Here is a 17,229-nt window from a genome sequence, read left to right on the forward strand (position 1 = left end):
CCACTTCTGGGAATATATCCTGGAGAAGCAAAAAAGTATCGTCGAAATGACATTTGCACTAATATGTTCATCGCAGCACTGTTTACAATAGCCAGAACCTGGAAAAAAACCGAGTGCCCGAGAACAGATGACTGGTTAAAGAAACTTTGGTACATCTATACAATGGAATACTATGCAGCTGTTAGAAAAGATGAAGTCATGAATTTTGCATATCAGTGGATCAACATGGAAAGTATCATGCTAAGTGAAATGAGTCAGAAAGAGAGAGACAGACATAGAAATATTGTGCTCATCTGTGGAATATAAAATAATAGAATAGGAGACTAACACCCAAGAATAGTAGAAATAATTACCAGGAGGTTGGATCCATGGCTTGGAACCTGGCCTTACATGCTGGGGGAAAAGGAAGTTCTGATAGAGAAGGGAACATCAAGTAAGCTCTGGTTGGAGGACCCGCTCGGGAGGGGAGATGCGTGCTGAAAATAGACTATAAATTGAACGCGATGGCCACTTAATACCCCTATTACAGACCACAACACCCACAAGGAAAGAGAGATATCAAAAGAGAATGCCCTGCCACAAAGGCGGGGGGGGGGATAGTATTGGGTGGTGGGAGGGATATTGGGTTCACTGCTGGTGGAGAATGGACACTACAAATCAATAATAGTGAATTTTTTGTTGAAATATTGAATGTAATCAAAGTAAAGTGAAAGTAAAGTGAAATTTACCAGTTACACATGCGGGGTGGGGGGCTGGGGAGGTGGGGGGGAGGGGGGAGGTATACCGTCATTCTTGGTGGTGGAATATGTGCACGTGGAAAAATGCTCTACATCGCTAATCATCAGGGAGAAGGCAAATCAAAATAACTAGATAACATCCCCCACCACAGAGACTCGCACACATCAAAAAGAGTGTGCTAGTGCAGATGTGGGGAGAAAGGGACTCTCCTTCATTGTTGGTGGTAATTCCCAGTGATTCAGCCTCTTTGGAAAATAATATGGGCATTCCTCAAAAATAAATAGAAATTTAGCTTCTATATGACCCAGAAATACCTTTTGGAAATTTAGCCCAGGAGTGCAAAAACACACAGTACAAATTGCTATCTGCACTACTATGTTAATTTCAGCACTATTCACAATAGCTAGAATCTGGAAACAATCTGAAAGCCTGGGAACAGATGACTGGTAAAAGAAACTATGGCACATTTACACAATGAAATACTGCACTGCCACCATGAAAAATAAAATAATGAAATTTGCTTATAAGTGGATGGACATGGAGACTATCATACTGAATGAAGTGAATAAGAAGAATAGGGATAGACATAAGACTATTGCACTAATTTTTGAGATATAAAAAATGTAGAATTAGATTATTACCCAAGGACAGTAGAAACAAGCGCCAGAAGGATTGATCCACACTTGAAAGCCTTCCTCAAGTGTTGGGTGAGATGGTAGTTGGGATAGAGAATGGACCGCTGGCAATGATTGTTGGAAATGATCACTCTGGATAAGAACTGTAGGCTGACAAGGCCCCATACAGCCCCAGGAGGGGAAAGGTATCTCTCTTTCCGCTTTTCCTTTCCGGGGGGTAAAGGCGTGGCAACCGCCATCTTATAAAGACCACTAAAGGAGGTACGAGCTTGCAATGATGCAATTTCTGGCAGAAATTTCCCTGGACTTAGTTACTAAAATACTGAAATGCAGAAATCCAAAGCCGCGCTGCCGTGCAACCTCATATCTCCTCATTCTCAGCAATGGAAAACAAATTACCGAATGCTTCCTTTTCAGCAGGTCTGATTTTTTGGGGGGGGAACTCCAAACAATAATAGTGAGGTTTTTTTGTGGAAATATTGAATGTAATCAAAGTAAAGAGAAAGTAAAGTGAAAATTATCAGCTACACAGGCCGGGGTGGGGGGAGAGATATACTGGGGTTCTTGGTGGTGGAATATGTGCACTGGTGAAGGGATGGGTGTTCGACCATTGTATAACTGAGACTTAAGCCTGAGTGCTTTGTAACTTTCCAAATGGTGATTCAATAAAAAATACAATTTTTTTTAAAAAGAAAAAAAACTGTAGGCTGAAAGTAGGTAAAGAAACAAACACAATAACCTTTCAGTAGCTATATTGCAAACCATAATGCAAAAAAGGAGAGAGAAAGAAAGAAGAAAAGTGCCTGCCATAGAGGATGTCCCTGATTGCTATTATGTACTATTATTGTATTGTATTGCTATTATTGTACTCAAGACCTTCCAGTGAGTTTTTCATTTCACCTATTAGGTTTGTTAGCTCTGTACTTTCTGTTTGTACTTCTCTCATTTCTGTTCTCTCATCCTCTGTTTTCTATCAGTAGTCTGTCCCATTGTTTCTTTGACGTCATTAAACATCCTAAACAGTTGCACTCTGATGTTCTTTCCAGAGAGATTATATAGGTGATTTTTACTGATTGAGTCTTCAGTATTACAATCTTCATCCACTATACTTGGTGAGGTCTTCTGCTGCTTTACCTCTGTTCCTTTTGTGGTCTGATTGCGTGTCTTTTCCACTTTACTGTCAGCATCCCCCCAGCTGTCAGGGAGGTCTCTGGGGGGACTACAGAGGAAGAAGATGATGCATACTCCAGGAACTGCGACTGGCATTTGACCTGTGAACAGAGCCAGGTTCTGTGTCAGCTCATGATGTGATGTGGTCCTCTATCTTCTCTAGAACCATGGGGGGAAATGAAATCTTTGTGCACGCTTTGGGAACCATGATTCAGAAAGCTTTATTTTCTATCCATCCTTAGAATAAAAAATCCACTTTTATGACTTTAATTCCCATATTTATGTTAGTGATTTCATTTCATATCTTTAATTTAGATCTAGCATCTAAGCATCAGAATCATGCACTATACACTAAAACTATTATTAGTTATATTTATTTGTATATAACAGGGCACCTCAAATTTTGTGTTTTGTTTTTATCTTCAATTTTTAAAAATAATTTATTTACTTTTTTTAATTGAGTTACCGTGAGTACAGTTACAGGGATTTCAGGGTCAAATCTCAGTCATACTATGGTCAAACACCCATCCCTTAACCAGTGCACATGTTCCACCACCAAGAACCCTAGCATACCCCCACTTCTACTCACCCTCCGCCTGTGTGGCAGATGATTTTCACTTTACTCTCTCCTTACTTTGATTACATTCAATTTTCTACAGAAAACTCACCATCATTATTTGGAGTTTTCCCCCAAGTGGCAGTCCAGTTTTGGGATTCTGGTATTAAGTCCAAAGGTATTTCTGCCAGAAGCTGCTGCATTCAGAGATTGGCTTGTGTGCCTCTGGGACCATGGATGTTCAGGAGCGGAGGAGTTGTTCGTGGGAGACCGCTCGGGTTCTCATTTGGGCAGGAAGCAGGGCCGGTTCTGCCCCCATCCCCCCATCGCGAGATTCCCCGTGTGTCCCATCATTGCAAGCTCCTACATCTCTGTCCATTTGGTTCTGAATGGTCATGGTCGCCATGCTGCAGCAATGGAAAAAAGGCTGAGGGACAGAAACCCTTCCCCTCCCAGGGCTGCATGGGGCCATAGCTTAGTTCACAGACTAGGAGTTTAGATAAACTGCCAGCATATCTTCAAATTTTATTCATTATTGTCATTGACTATAATATGGAATTTCAATTGTTCAACTTCACATCTCAAAATATAATTGGCACCTCTATGACCAAGAGAAAGACCCCCTCTTCTCAGTTTTACCTTCCTTGTCCTTCCCTAAATTTTACTCAAGTCTGGGAGATAGTTTTAATGTTTTTCACAAGTTTGGTTTTTTTAATCAATTTTCCCCAAGTGTATAACCATCTAATAATTGTTTTTTACTTTCGATGGTTTTCTCTAGTATGAACAAATTTTATTCAATTTTATCTCAAAAGGCACAATATCAGCCTTATTAATGGCAGACTTCTATTTCATTAGGCATGCACACTATAGATTTTTATACAATCATCTGTTGATTTATGGTCATTTCATTTTTTAGCGTTTAAATAATGCTTCTATGAACATAAGTGTGCAAATAATTTTACATTTTTCATGTCTTCAGATAGATGTCTTGAAAAGGTCTAGAATTTTTGTATGAATGTCTAAAATTGCTGGATAAGTTTTATAAGGGATATTAATTTCATTTCCCATAGACTTCAGTAGTTTAGATTCTCACCAATTTCGTTACAGAGTTCTTTTACCTCCACATCCCTCAACACAATTCAATTTATTTTTTGATTTTTGGGTCACACCTGGCAATGCCCAGGGGTTACTCCTGGCTTTGCACTCAGGAATTACTCCTGGCGGTGTTCGGGGTACCATATGGGATGCTGGGAATCGAACCTGGGTTGGCCACCTGCAAGGCAAGTGTAGCTACCTGATGTACTATAGCTCCAGCCTCACGATACAAATATTTTTACATGGGCATTTCTTATGGGTTTGAGGCAACATTTCATTGTGGATTTCGTTTGCATTTCTCTAATAGTAGGTGATGTTGAGTATTTTATTATGTATCCATAGACCATCTGTATGTCTTCTCTAGAGAAGTTTTTGGTCCCTTAATTTGCTCATTTTTAACCGACTTGCAGTAGTAGAAAAAAATTTCGCTGTTGTAATGTTTTGTGAATTCATTATAAATTTTGGGGGATAGTCCTTCTTCAGACATATGCAAATGATTTCTTGCGTTCAAACAAAAGGTTGCCATTTTATTTGTAGCTGATTTAGTTTGGTGCTGTACTTTTTGCTTATTTTAAAATTATGTATTGTCCTTTTCACTTATTTTTGTGTATACTTTTCCTTCCATTGTATTTAAATATCTTTTAGGTAGAAGTCTTGCAGTGTATCACTCATGTCCCATTGTAAATGGCCCTACTTCAAGTAGGACTTCTCTGAGATCTCAAAACTATGTCATATACCTGTAACGACATCTCATAACCACCACCACTTCTCTTATGCAAAATATTTATTGAAACTACTTATTTTCTGATTAACACCAGAAATACAAAAGAAATGACAACAATTATTTTTCTTTGTAGCTTCACTTATCTCTTTGAATGCTGTCCAGAGACCCGGTTTCCTATTTGTAGAGACCATAGAACATGTCTGGGGTAAGATGACTTATCAGGGTATTGGAGAAATGACTGAATATAAAGTCAGAGGAATGTTGTGTCATGTCAGCCTGTTGCTCGTACATCAGCACAATTGCCCGGACCATTAAAAAAGTGTTGACTCTTCATGCCCCATTTGTGTTTCTTTTTTTGTTTGGTAAATTGCATCATAGCCATCAATGTATTTGCCATCTTTAAGGGCCTTGAAGTTTTTAGAGAATGTTCGTAACTCTTTGGGTAATTGGTATTCTGTACCATAATGTCTGATTTTATAGGGTCATATTTGGAAATAGAGTACATTGACACTGACCTTTTCTCTAAGTGGCTGCGTTTGCAAACGTCATAGAAAATGCATTTAGAAATTGCTCATTCATGGGCACTGTTCAGAGGCAGCGGAAGAGAAATGTCCTGGGAATTGACAATAGTAGAAAAACAGCACAGAAAAAAAGCAGGGACATACAGACATGATGAATAAGGCCATTTTTTTTCTTTAAAAAGACGAATGCATTTCCATTTGGATAATAGATCCATATTCCATTAATTCTTGGTTGAAAATACTTGTTTATTCACTTGTTTCTTTTGACACCGGAGATGATAAAAGTGCCCCGTTTTAGCTCTGCGTCTATCACCAAGAACCCTAGTGTCCTTTGAAAAGTTTTTCCTCTGGGAATTAATTTTACCCTCTGTAAATTGAAGGGGTTAGACTAAGTTATCTCTACAATCCCTTCCCACGCTGGCATTTGTAATTCTGTAATTTATAATTGAGTGTATTTCTGCACATTGTGGTGAAACTTGATCTTATAGGACTAGAAGGTGGTAGTAGAAACAGTACAACATATTTTCATCTAATATAGTGGGTTCTGTGCATGTGTTTTAATGCATATTTCATTAAGTTTCCCCATTTTCTGCTTAGAAAAAGCTTGTGACAATAAAATTACATTCAGCCTAATAGGTTTACCTATGCTGAGTGTGTGGGTAGGGGGCTTATTACAGAAGAGTTCCTTAGCTAAGAGGTTTCATCTGGAGGAGGTGGCAGAGGGAGGATTTTGATTGAGAGGAAAAACACAGGAAGGTAGAGAAAAGATTTAAAATAGCTTGAAGTAATCTGATTATTAAAGCCTTACATCTTTTAAAACACATAAATGGTTAAAGCTTGTCAACTAAATAAGAATGAATCTCTACTTATCTTCTTGTTGCAAGTTCCTTCAGATGGACCTTCAGACTATCCATTGATTCATTGCTTGGTTAATGGGGGAATACAATAAACTTAAAATTTCAGGATTAAGGAAAAGTAAATAGAGTGAGATAAATATCCCATTATTTGCTTCCATTCTCCTCACCACTGTAGCACTGCACTGCACTGTCATCCCGTTATTCACCGATTTGCTCAAGCGAGCACCAGTAACGTCTCTATTGTGAGACTTGTTCCTGCTTTTAGCATATTGAATACACCACGGGCTCTGCTATGCGGGCGGATACTCTCGGTAGCTTGCTGGGTTCTTGAGAGAGATGGAGGAATTGAGTCCCCCCTCCCCCCCTCGACTACAAATAACATTTGCAATGTAAACACTTTACCCCAAACGACGCCCATTGTGCTATAGCTTAATAGCAAAAACAAACAAACAAAAATACCCACCTGGATTTGGTGAAAAAAGACCAGATTTGCTACAGTGTTTTAGCTCCACCCAATTCTATTCATTATGAAACAGTCATCTTACTTTTTTTTTTAAAAAAAGAGTCATCTTTCTTTCTTTTCTTTCCTTCCTTCTTTCTTTCTTTCTTTCTTTCTTTCTTTCTTTCTTTCTTTCTTTCTTTCTTTCTTTCTTTCTTTCTTTCTTTCTTTCTTTCTTTCTTTCTTTCTCACTCTCTTTCTTTCTTTCTTTCTCTCTTTCTTTCTTTCTCTCTTTTTCTTTCTTTCTTTCTTTCTTTCTTTCTTTCTTTCTTTCTTTCTTTCTTTCTTTCTTTCTTTCTTTCTTTCTTTCTTTCTTTCTCTCTCTCTCTCTCTCTCTCTCTTCTCTTCTTTCTTTCTTTCTTTCTTTCTTTCTTTCTTTCTTTCTTTCTTTCTCTCTCTCTCTCTCTTTCTTTCTTTCTTTCTTTCTTTCTTTCTTTCTTTCTTTCTTTCTTTCTTTCTTTCTTTCTTTCTTTCTTTCTTTCTTTCTTTCTTTCTTTCTTTCTTTCTTTCTTTCTTTCTTTCTCTCTCTCTCTCTTACTTTCTTTCTTTCTCTCTTTCTTTCCTTCTCATTCTTTGTCTCATTCTTCCTCTCTTTCCCAGAATTTCTTTAACTCTTCCACTGTCTCTCAATACTTCTTGATAAGCTCAGGTCTAGGGACTACCTTTCAGTTGCTATCCCACATTGAGAGAGATCATTTTGTATTTGTCCCTCTCTGTCTGACTGACTTCAAACAGCGTGATACCTTCTAGTTCCACCAAATTGCTGCAAATTTCATGACCTCGTCTTTTTTGTTTCTTTATATGGTTTAATATTTTTAAAATTTTTATCAAAGAACTATGATTTGCTAAGCTTTTAATATTTGGCTTTTAGACATACAATATTGCAGCGCTGATCCCGCCCCCATTGTCAACTTCCCTCCACCAATTATCTCGGGTTCCTTTCCAAATCTTCCCTGCCTCCTCTAGTCTTCCATCTTGACAGAAATCTTTTATGACCTTGTTTTTTCTTAAAGCTGAGTAGTGTTTCATTGTGTATATACACACAATTTCTTTGTCCTGTCTTCTATTACTGGACATGAGCTATTTCCAGGTGTTGACCCTTGTGATAAACATAGGAGCACAAACATCTTTTCAAAATGTTTACCAATTCTAAATAGAAGAGTCTTACAAGTTAGGAAGCTATATCTTGTTTTATTTAAAGTATTTTCAATTTATAGACATTCTGTACTTTACAACACTATTAATCATTGTTCCTCAACCTCACACCCACCACCATCTCCCAAGGACCTCACCACAGTATATTTTCTTTCATTTTCAATCCCTCTTTACTTAACAACATTATCAAGGCTTCTGTTGCTAACTATGTAAGGAATATATTGGAACAATACAAGGTCTATTAAAGAGAGATTAAGAGTCTGATGCATATTTTGAGCACCAAACTTCAACTTCTAAACTCCCATTGTTGCAGAAAATCATAGCAGATGGTATCACAATTTACTATTCAGCGTGCTATATTGGTTACATGAGTCACATTTTGCCATCCTTCAGCTGTTATACTTCCCTACAACATCAGATTATTATGACAATGAAAAGAAATGCAGGAAAATGAAATTTAAAACATAAACTCCAGGTATATAACATCGTACTCAGAATCAGTTATATGGAACACAGGTTATTAATTAGGGACAGGGCATATTTGCTAATGACAACTCTGCATTCCAAATTAGTGAATCAGTGTTTTTAAAACAACTGAACAAGGCAAATAATTGAGTGCAAAATAGAATCATTAAGTAGTCAAAATTAGTTGTCTTTTTAAAAACTCATGAAACAGTCTTCTGAAAAACATGTTTGTGGAATAGTCCTGGCACCCATAATTGCTTTGCAATCAGGTCATTGTGACACTTATAGTCAATGCTTCAATTTCAGTGGTAATATTGATTTTCAACCATGGTATGGAATTATTGGTCTATCTTAGGCAATGTTTATTGTCATGTGAGTTTTAAGGAGCACACTGTCCTTGAAGACAGCTGGCAGGAGATTAAGCACTAGCACACTTCTAATTGTTCTGTGAAAGGATGTAATTTGCCACCTGAAGTGCATAGTGTACTTTTTTAAAAATGAGTTTTAATGTTAGTAAAGAAGGGAAATATCGCTGATTTTATGATGCTTGGCATTTAGAAAGATCAAACTGAATAGTGAAATTCAAAGAAAGATTCATGGTAATGTCAATATTAATACTTCTGAAATCTCCATAGAATTCGCTCAGAATCAATGTGATTCATGGGTCTTTTGGGAAAATATTTAAGTCCGGAGAGGGAAAGGCCTTCTGTTGAGAGGCATAAGTTCTGTGTCCTACATCTGGCTTGAAATCTTATTTTTAGTGTTACTTGAACAGATTACTCCCAAATATGGATATTGAATTATCTATAAAATACAAAGAAATTCCTTTTCTGGCTATATAACTTGGTCCCAGTCAGATGACTTTATAGTTTTTATGCTGTTCAATTATTCCATTTTTTTCTTTTCTTTTTATTTATTTTTACATTAGTTGCTGTTGGTTTTTTGTTTGTCTGTTTGGGAGTCACACCCAGCTGTGCTCAGGGTTTATTCCTGGCTCTGTGCCTAAGGATCACTCCTGGCTGTGTTGTGAACTCCTTACCCACTGGTACTATCTTTCTAGCCATACAATAGAATTAATGTTGACTGTCCCCTCCCACCCTGCTCCCAACCCCTCCCTCTCTTTGATAACCTCAGTTCTGTTTTGAAAGTCAATGAGGACATTCTCCTTTGTCTACTCCCTTTGGTTTTCTCTTTATATACCACATCTAAATGAAATAATCCAACATTTGTCCTTCTCCCTCTGATTTATTTCATATAACGTTAGACACCCTCTAGTTACACACAATTGCTTTTGTAGCAAAAGCAAGTTTCATCATTTCTCTTATCAGTATTTTGGAGGCAGGGTGTTGGACCACACCTGGTGATGCTCAGGGATTACTCCTGACTTTGTACTCAGAAATAACTCCAGGTGGTGCTTGAGGGAATATAATGGACACTGGTCAGACACGTGCAAAGCAGCCCTCTTTTATCCATACTTTTGTGAAAAAACTATTAACACATTTATTTTTAATTATAGTTTAGATGGGCTGGAGCGATAGCACAGCGGTAGGGCGTTCGCCTTGCACACGGCCGACCCGGGTTCAATTCCTCCGCCCCTCTCGGAGAACCTGGCAAGCTACCGAGAGTATCTTGCCCTCATGGCAGAGTCTGGCAAGCTCCCCGTGGTGTATTCAACATGCCAATAACAGTAACAAACAAGTCTCACAATGAGAGATGTTACTGGTGTCCGCTCGAACAAATCGATGAGCAATGGGATGACAGTGACAGTGATATAGTTCAGGTAAAGTATTTTAAATAGTTTTAATTTTTTTAGTATTGATGTGCAAAGTTACTGCATACCACCACCACCAAGTGCCCATGACCATCCATTCCCTGTTCTTATGTTACCTTTGTTCTTATCTTCCTTCTGCACTATCCTACAATATTTGTTAATTGGCAGTTCCGATGGTTTTGATGCACACTAAAGTACATACTAAGGTAGGTATACCTTAGCCACCACCCATGTATTGAGAGCCTCCATCTGTGTTACTGCCAGTCATCATCATCTTTCCCATACCCTACTCCCAACCTGGTACTCTCTGGTTTATAGTCCATTGTGGAAGATTTGTTATCAATTTACATTGTCCATACTATTGATTTGATTCACTGTATACAACAAATTACTGAGATCATTTTATTTTTTTAATTAATTTACTTTTAATTAGTGAATCACCATGAGGGTACAATTACAGATTTATACATTTTTTGTGCTCATGTTTCCCTCATACAAAGTTCGAGAACATATCCCTTCACCAGTGCCCATTCTCCACCACCGGTAAACCAAGCATCCCTCCTACCCTCCCCAATCCCATCTCCCCCCATCCCACCCTGCCACTGTGGCAGGGTATTCCCCTTTGTTCTCTCTACTGAGATCATTTTAATCTGTTCTTTTGTCTTGACTTACTTAACTCATAATATTTCCTGCCAATTCCATTCTAATCGCTGTGAACTTCATGACTTTATTTTTTCTTGTGACCATACAGTATTTTGCTGTGTACATAGACCTCAATTTCTTTTTGTTTTCTTGGGCCACACCTGTTGGTTTACTCCTGTCTCCATGTTCAGGGATCACTCTTGTGGTGCTCAGCCTTCCATATGTGGTGCCAATGATCTAAACTGTGTTGGCTATGTGTAAGCCAAGCACCTTATCTACAGTACTATCTCTCTGGTCCCTACCACACCTTCTGATTTATTCATCTGTTGTTGGATGTGTATTCAATATTTTGTGTCATGGGCTCTCTCTCTATGTGACTTTGGTGGCCATGAGCTACTTCCCCATCCCAGCATGTAGCAGCAGTCAACAGAAACTTGATGGAGGGAACAGGACTGCCAGGCTGATTGGTGATCAGTCGCCATTTATTACAATCTCTGTCCCGCTGTTTATTCCATTCTCCCTGCATGACTGTTCCAGTCTCGCTGTGCTCCCCATTCCAGTCTACACTGCCCTTCATTCCTATCTCCTACTTCCCCCATGTACAGTCTCATAGTCTCAGTCAAGAGCCCCAACCTCCAAGGGTAGGGGCTAGCAACTACACATAGGTCACATAGCACAATCAACATATGAAAGCCCTTCCTTGAGAGGTGGGGTGGGGGGGGAGAGGGGGAAGCTCTTCTAAGACAAAGATCTCCTCCTGCTAGTAGATCCACTCAAGGGCAGAATTTCATCTAAGGACATACTTCTCCTTTCCTCATCCATAAACAATCATCTTTTATTTACTTCTTAATAATTTTTCCATTCATTTTGTATGGGCATATTAAGAGATATATTGAGTGTATAGGGTGGCTCTCCTGGGGACATCATGCTATAGATCCTAGACTACAGTCCTCAGTCCACATTAGTCCTTCCTAATCCCTACAGGGTCCTTGTCCAGTCACTTCTCTTGGGGTTATGACAGAATTTGTCCACGACCATGTTCTTAGATTATTATAAGTTTTATGGCACTTAGCCTTTCCGATTTTGATGCCAGGATAGCTTTCTGACTTGCCCTGGGTTCATCCAGTCCCTTCATCAGGACCCTGCTTCTGGGATACTAAGAACTAAGGACAACTGAGGCTTAAGTCGAGTAACTATGATAGATGCCCAGGAGTAAATATTATTCGGAGTCAATTAACTCCCAAGTTACAAAAGCATAGCATTAGCTGTCGTCCTGTGTCTGTACTAAAAAGGACATTTCTCTAAAGTAAACTATGCAAAGGACATAAAGGAAAGAGAAAAGCACTATTTCACTTACAAATACAACATTCAGAGTCCGTAGAAGGATCTGACCTTACAAGTCACAGGTTCTGGTTAGAGAAATGAGTGATTAACAGATAGAGAAAGCAGAGCACAGAGAAGTTAAAGATGAATACAGAGGAGATTGAAGTGCTTCAGGAGCATTGTGATGGGTATTACTCAGTGAACCTAAGCTCCTTGAGGCAGGAGGGGAAAGGACAAACCAACGTTATCCTACATGGACATTTTGGTTCTTTCCATATCCTATCTATTATACTAAGAGCTGCAGTGAACATAGTTAACACATGCCCTTTCAAATCATGTATTTTGTTTTGCACTAGATGCCCATATGGGATAACTGGGCAAGAATGAGCACGCTTGTTACCTTTTTGAGAAATCTCTATTTTATTGGATATTAGCTGAGATCCCATTGATAAAACCTCAGGTAAATTGGCAGTTAAGCAATGACAAAGGGGTTGGATACATGTAAAGGAGCAACGAATGCCTATTCAACAAATGATACTGGGAAAACTGGATAACCACTTGAAAGAAAATGAAACTAGATCCATATTTCATGCAATACATAAAATTTTTTTAATAGATCAAAGACATAGATTAGACCAGAAACCATGAGAGACTGTTCTGATTACTGCCAAACTTTTTCTATAGCCTCAATTTGTAGGGATGGTGGCAGAGAATGAGACAAATAAACACACAGGGACTGTCCAAACTTTGAGTCTCATAAGCAGCCATTAGTGAGCTCATATTCTGGTCATTTATTCAATACAATATTTTTCCAAAACTGGATCCCAATAAGTGAGATATTGTTTACATTGACAGAAACATTAAAGATAGTTATTAAGCACATCAAATCAACATTTAACAGATACATTAAGAGAAGTGGCTGTGATATAGTGAATAGCCAATGAGTAGGCACTGTGATCAGCTATTAAAGTGATGACAATTTGTTCCCCTATTTTTGCCAATTCCATTCTTTTATGTGCATGTTTACTATCCTGTCATATTTTATACTTTACTGGGCACAAATTTGGTGTCCTGTTGCATTCTTTGCTTTTTTTTTCTTTTTTGGTGACATCCATTGATGCACAGGGGTTACTCTTGGCTCTGCCCTCAGGAATTACTCCTGGCAATGCTCGAGGAACCATATGGGATGCTGGTAATTGAACCCAGGTCAGCCTTGTGCAAGGCAAATGCTCAAGCTGCTGTGCTATTGCTCCAGCCCCTTCCCTGTTGTCTTCTTAAAAAGAGAAACAGACACAAAAATATTTCTCTCATAAACAGGATAAAAATAAACATAGTAGAGGAATGACAAATGTCCAAAGTAAGTGGAAACAAAGAATATAAATGGTCATCTGTAAAAAACATTCTACTGGAGGTTGGAGATAGGACTGAGAGGGGCTGACTATGTCAATAGAGGAGGAAAGTTGTCACTCTGAAAAAGATAAGGGTGTTGGGCAGTGGTATAGTGTTATGCATGACACCATATCAATAATAATATTGTAAATCACAGTACATAAAAGGAAAAAATGATGCTTGTTGAGGGTAGGAGGGACACTGGGGATATTGGTTAAGGAAAGTGGGAACTCGTGAAGTGACTGGTGTTGGATCACTGTATGCCTGAAACTCAATCATGAAGAACTTTGTTATTCACCATTACTCAATAAAAGATATATTAATGCTTTGTCAGATGAGTATTGAGTAAGTAAGTGTTCACATTCTGTAGGCTTTCTTTGTATATGGCTTATCATTTCCTTTAAACTGCAAAGGCTTTTTAGTTTAATGTAATCCTACTTGTTTATCTTTGTTTGGTTGGTCAATGGTATTTCATCCTTGAGGATGCCCTTAGCTTCAATGTCATGGAGAGCTCTGCCTATGTTTCCTTGTATGTGCCTTATTGATTCAGTTGTCTTAATACTTTTTGATTTGACTTTTATGCACTGCATTAGAAATAGGTCTAAGCTTATTTATTTTTTAATTTTTGCACGTAGGTGATCAATTTTTCCAACACAACTTGTTGAAGAAACTTTCCTTGCTCTACTACATATTTATTTCTCTTTTATCAAAAGGTTGACTGATCTTATATCTGAGTGCCTATCTCAAGCTATTCAACTCTATTCCATTGATCTGAGGGTCTGTCTTTATTCAAATACCATGCTGTTTTAATTACTACCGCTTTGTAATACAGTTTGAGGTTGGTGAAAGTATTGCCTTCCATATTATTTTTCCTAAGGATTGCTTTAGTTATTCAGGGGGCTTATTTATTTATTTATTTATTTATTTATTTATTTATTTATTTATTTATCTATTTACTGATTTATTTATTTAGCTTTTTAGGTCACACCCGGCGATGCTAGAAGGATACTCCTAGCTCTGCACTCAGGAATTACTCCTGGTGGTGCTCAGGGGACCAGTGGAATGCTGGGAATTGAACTTAGGTTGGGCACGTGCAAGGCAAATGCCCTACCCACTTTGCTATCACTCCAGCCCCTCAGGGGGGTTATACTTATACATGAATTTTAGAAGCATTTTATCTACTTCTTTGAAAAATGACATGGGCATCTTTATAGAGACTGCTTTGGGGAGACTTTCCATTTTATTAATTATTTTTAATTTTAATTTTATAAAGTTGTTCACAATAATTTATTAAATTCAATATTCCAACACCAAACCCACCAATTCACCTTCCCATCACCAATATTTTGAATTTTCCCCACTGCCACCCAAGCCTAGCCCAATCACTGTCGCTGGGTCACTGTCATCCCGTTGCTCATCAATTTGTTCGAGCAGGCACCAGTAACATCTCTCATTGTGAGACTTATTGTTTCTGTTTTTGGCATATCGAATACGCCACGGGTAGCTAGCCAGGCTCTGCCGTGCGGGCGTGATACTCTGAGTATCTTGCCGGGCTCTCCGAGAGGGGTGGAGGAATCGAACATGGGTTGGCCACATGAAAGGTGAACACTCTACCGCTGTGCTATCGTTCCAGCCCCCTACCCCAATAGCAGGCCCAAAATAATTTATTTTGTATTACTTGTTATGAATAATTGGCTAAAAATTATCAAAGTTTCCTTAGAAGAGAGTGTATGAAGTTTGTTTTTTTGTCAACCTGGAGCCATTAAGCCATTGTATAAGAGATTTATTAACATGCTGTTACATGTTGAGCCTTGTGTGCTTATATATATTTTTAATCAAGATCAGTTGCATACTACTTTACACCCCATCCAGTGTGGTATGCTATTCCTGGTATATCAATACTATAGAGTATGAGATGTTGAGTGGCAAGGCATTCTAAAATTCTAAAATTTTAAATAGGATGATATAGCTGGAGTTAAAATTTTGACTTGATGGTGACTTTGGAGTCTGGAAGTGTGTCTGCAGTTTCTTGCTCTCTTGTTTTTGAGTCTCTGTTTCATAGCCTTTATTGAGCTTATTAGGTGCCAAAGGCAATTTACAGGTGTGACTTCCAGGCTCCCAGAAGTATAGGAAGATGGGAGAGGTGACCTATTCCCAACTTCATTTGATCCTGGAGATTTCAATCACAAGACCTGTATACCTAAGTTTTTCAGCAGATTTACTCATGGATGAGGCTTGCCTGAAATTGTGGAGATCGTCTGTGAGCATGATGGCTATTGAGTTCTGGACATTTTTGGCTACCAGGGCTCTGTTGGGGTGAGTGAATTACTACTACCCACTCCCTTCGAGCTGGCCCGGATATGGGGCTCAGAATGGGTGGCGTCTGGAGGCATATCTGCAGCTTGTTGCTCTCTTCCGAGATTTATTTGTGAGTCTCAAGTCTTGCCATTTTATTTTCTTTTTTTCTTTTTGGGTCACACCTGGCGATACACAGGGTTTCCTCCTGGCTCTGCACTCAGGAATCACCCCTGGTGGTGCTCAGGGGTGCTGGGAATTGAACCCGGGTTGGCCATATGCAAGGCAAATGCCCTACCCACTGTGCTATTGCTCCAGCCCCTAGTCTTGCCATTTTAATGATATTAATTCTCCCAATCCATGAGCAGGCTATGTGTTTCCATTTTCTATGTCTTCTTTTATTTCTTGAGTAGTTTTTGTATATTTCTTTGTATAGGTCTCTCAGCTGCTTAGTTAAACTGATTCTGAAGTACTTGATTTTCTGAGGCACAATCGTGATGGGATATTTTAAAATGTCTTTTTACTTTTATTATTTCTATATAGGAAAGCTGTGGTGTTTTGTGTACTACTTTTGCAGCCAGACACTTTACTATGAAAATCTATTGCTTTTAGGTAATTTTTTACAGTCTTTAGGATTTTATAAATATGGTGTCATGTCATCCTCAAATAGTGAGTGCTTGAAGTATTCCTTCCTTCTGTGCCCTTGATATCTTTTTAGTGCCTAATTGGTATGGAAGGGCTGGAAGGATAGCACAGTGGGTAGGGCATTTGCCTTGCACATGACCGACCCGGGTTCAATTACTCTGTCCATCTTGAAGAGCCCGATAAGCTACCGAGGGTACCCTGCCTGCATGGTAAAGCCTGGCAAGCTACTCGTGGTATATTCAACATGCCAAAAACAGTAACCACAAGTCTCACAATGGAGATGTTACTGGTGCCCGCTTGAGCAAATCAATGAGCAATGGCATGACAGTGTTACAGTGAATTGGTATGGAAAGTTCTCCTAGTACTACATTCAATAGAAGTTTTGAGAGTGGACAACCTTGTCTTGTGCCTGATCTCAGAGGGAAGGCTTTTAGTTTTCCAATTTGAGTATAATGTTTGCTGTTGGTTTGTGGTAAATGTGTTTGATTATACTGAGTAATGTTTCTTCAATTCCCATTTTTTGAAAATTTTAATCAGAATAAGTGTTGGAGTCTGTCAAAAAATTTCTTAGCATCTATTGATATTATTATTTTATCTTAATTACACAAATCAAGCAACATAGTACATAATATCAATAAAAGAAAAAAATTAAGATAGCTACCATCTTCAATCACAATCTGATTGATTTCTGCATTGCTTTCACATTTTTAGTTTTGCAGGACGGAATTTTTCTCGTGCATTTGTGTGTG

Source organism: Sorex araneus, chromosome X (assembly GCF_027595985.1).
Source record: "Sorex araneus isolate mSorAra2 chromosome X, mSorAra2.pri, whole genome shotgun sequence".
NCBI lineage: Eukaryota > Metazoa > Chordata > Mammalia > Eulipotyphla > Soricidae > Sorex > Sorex araneus.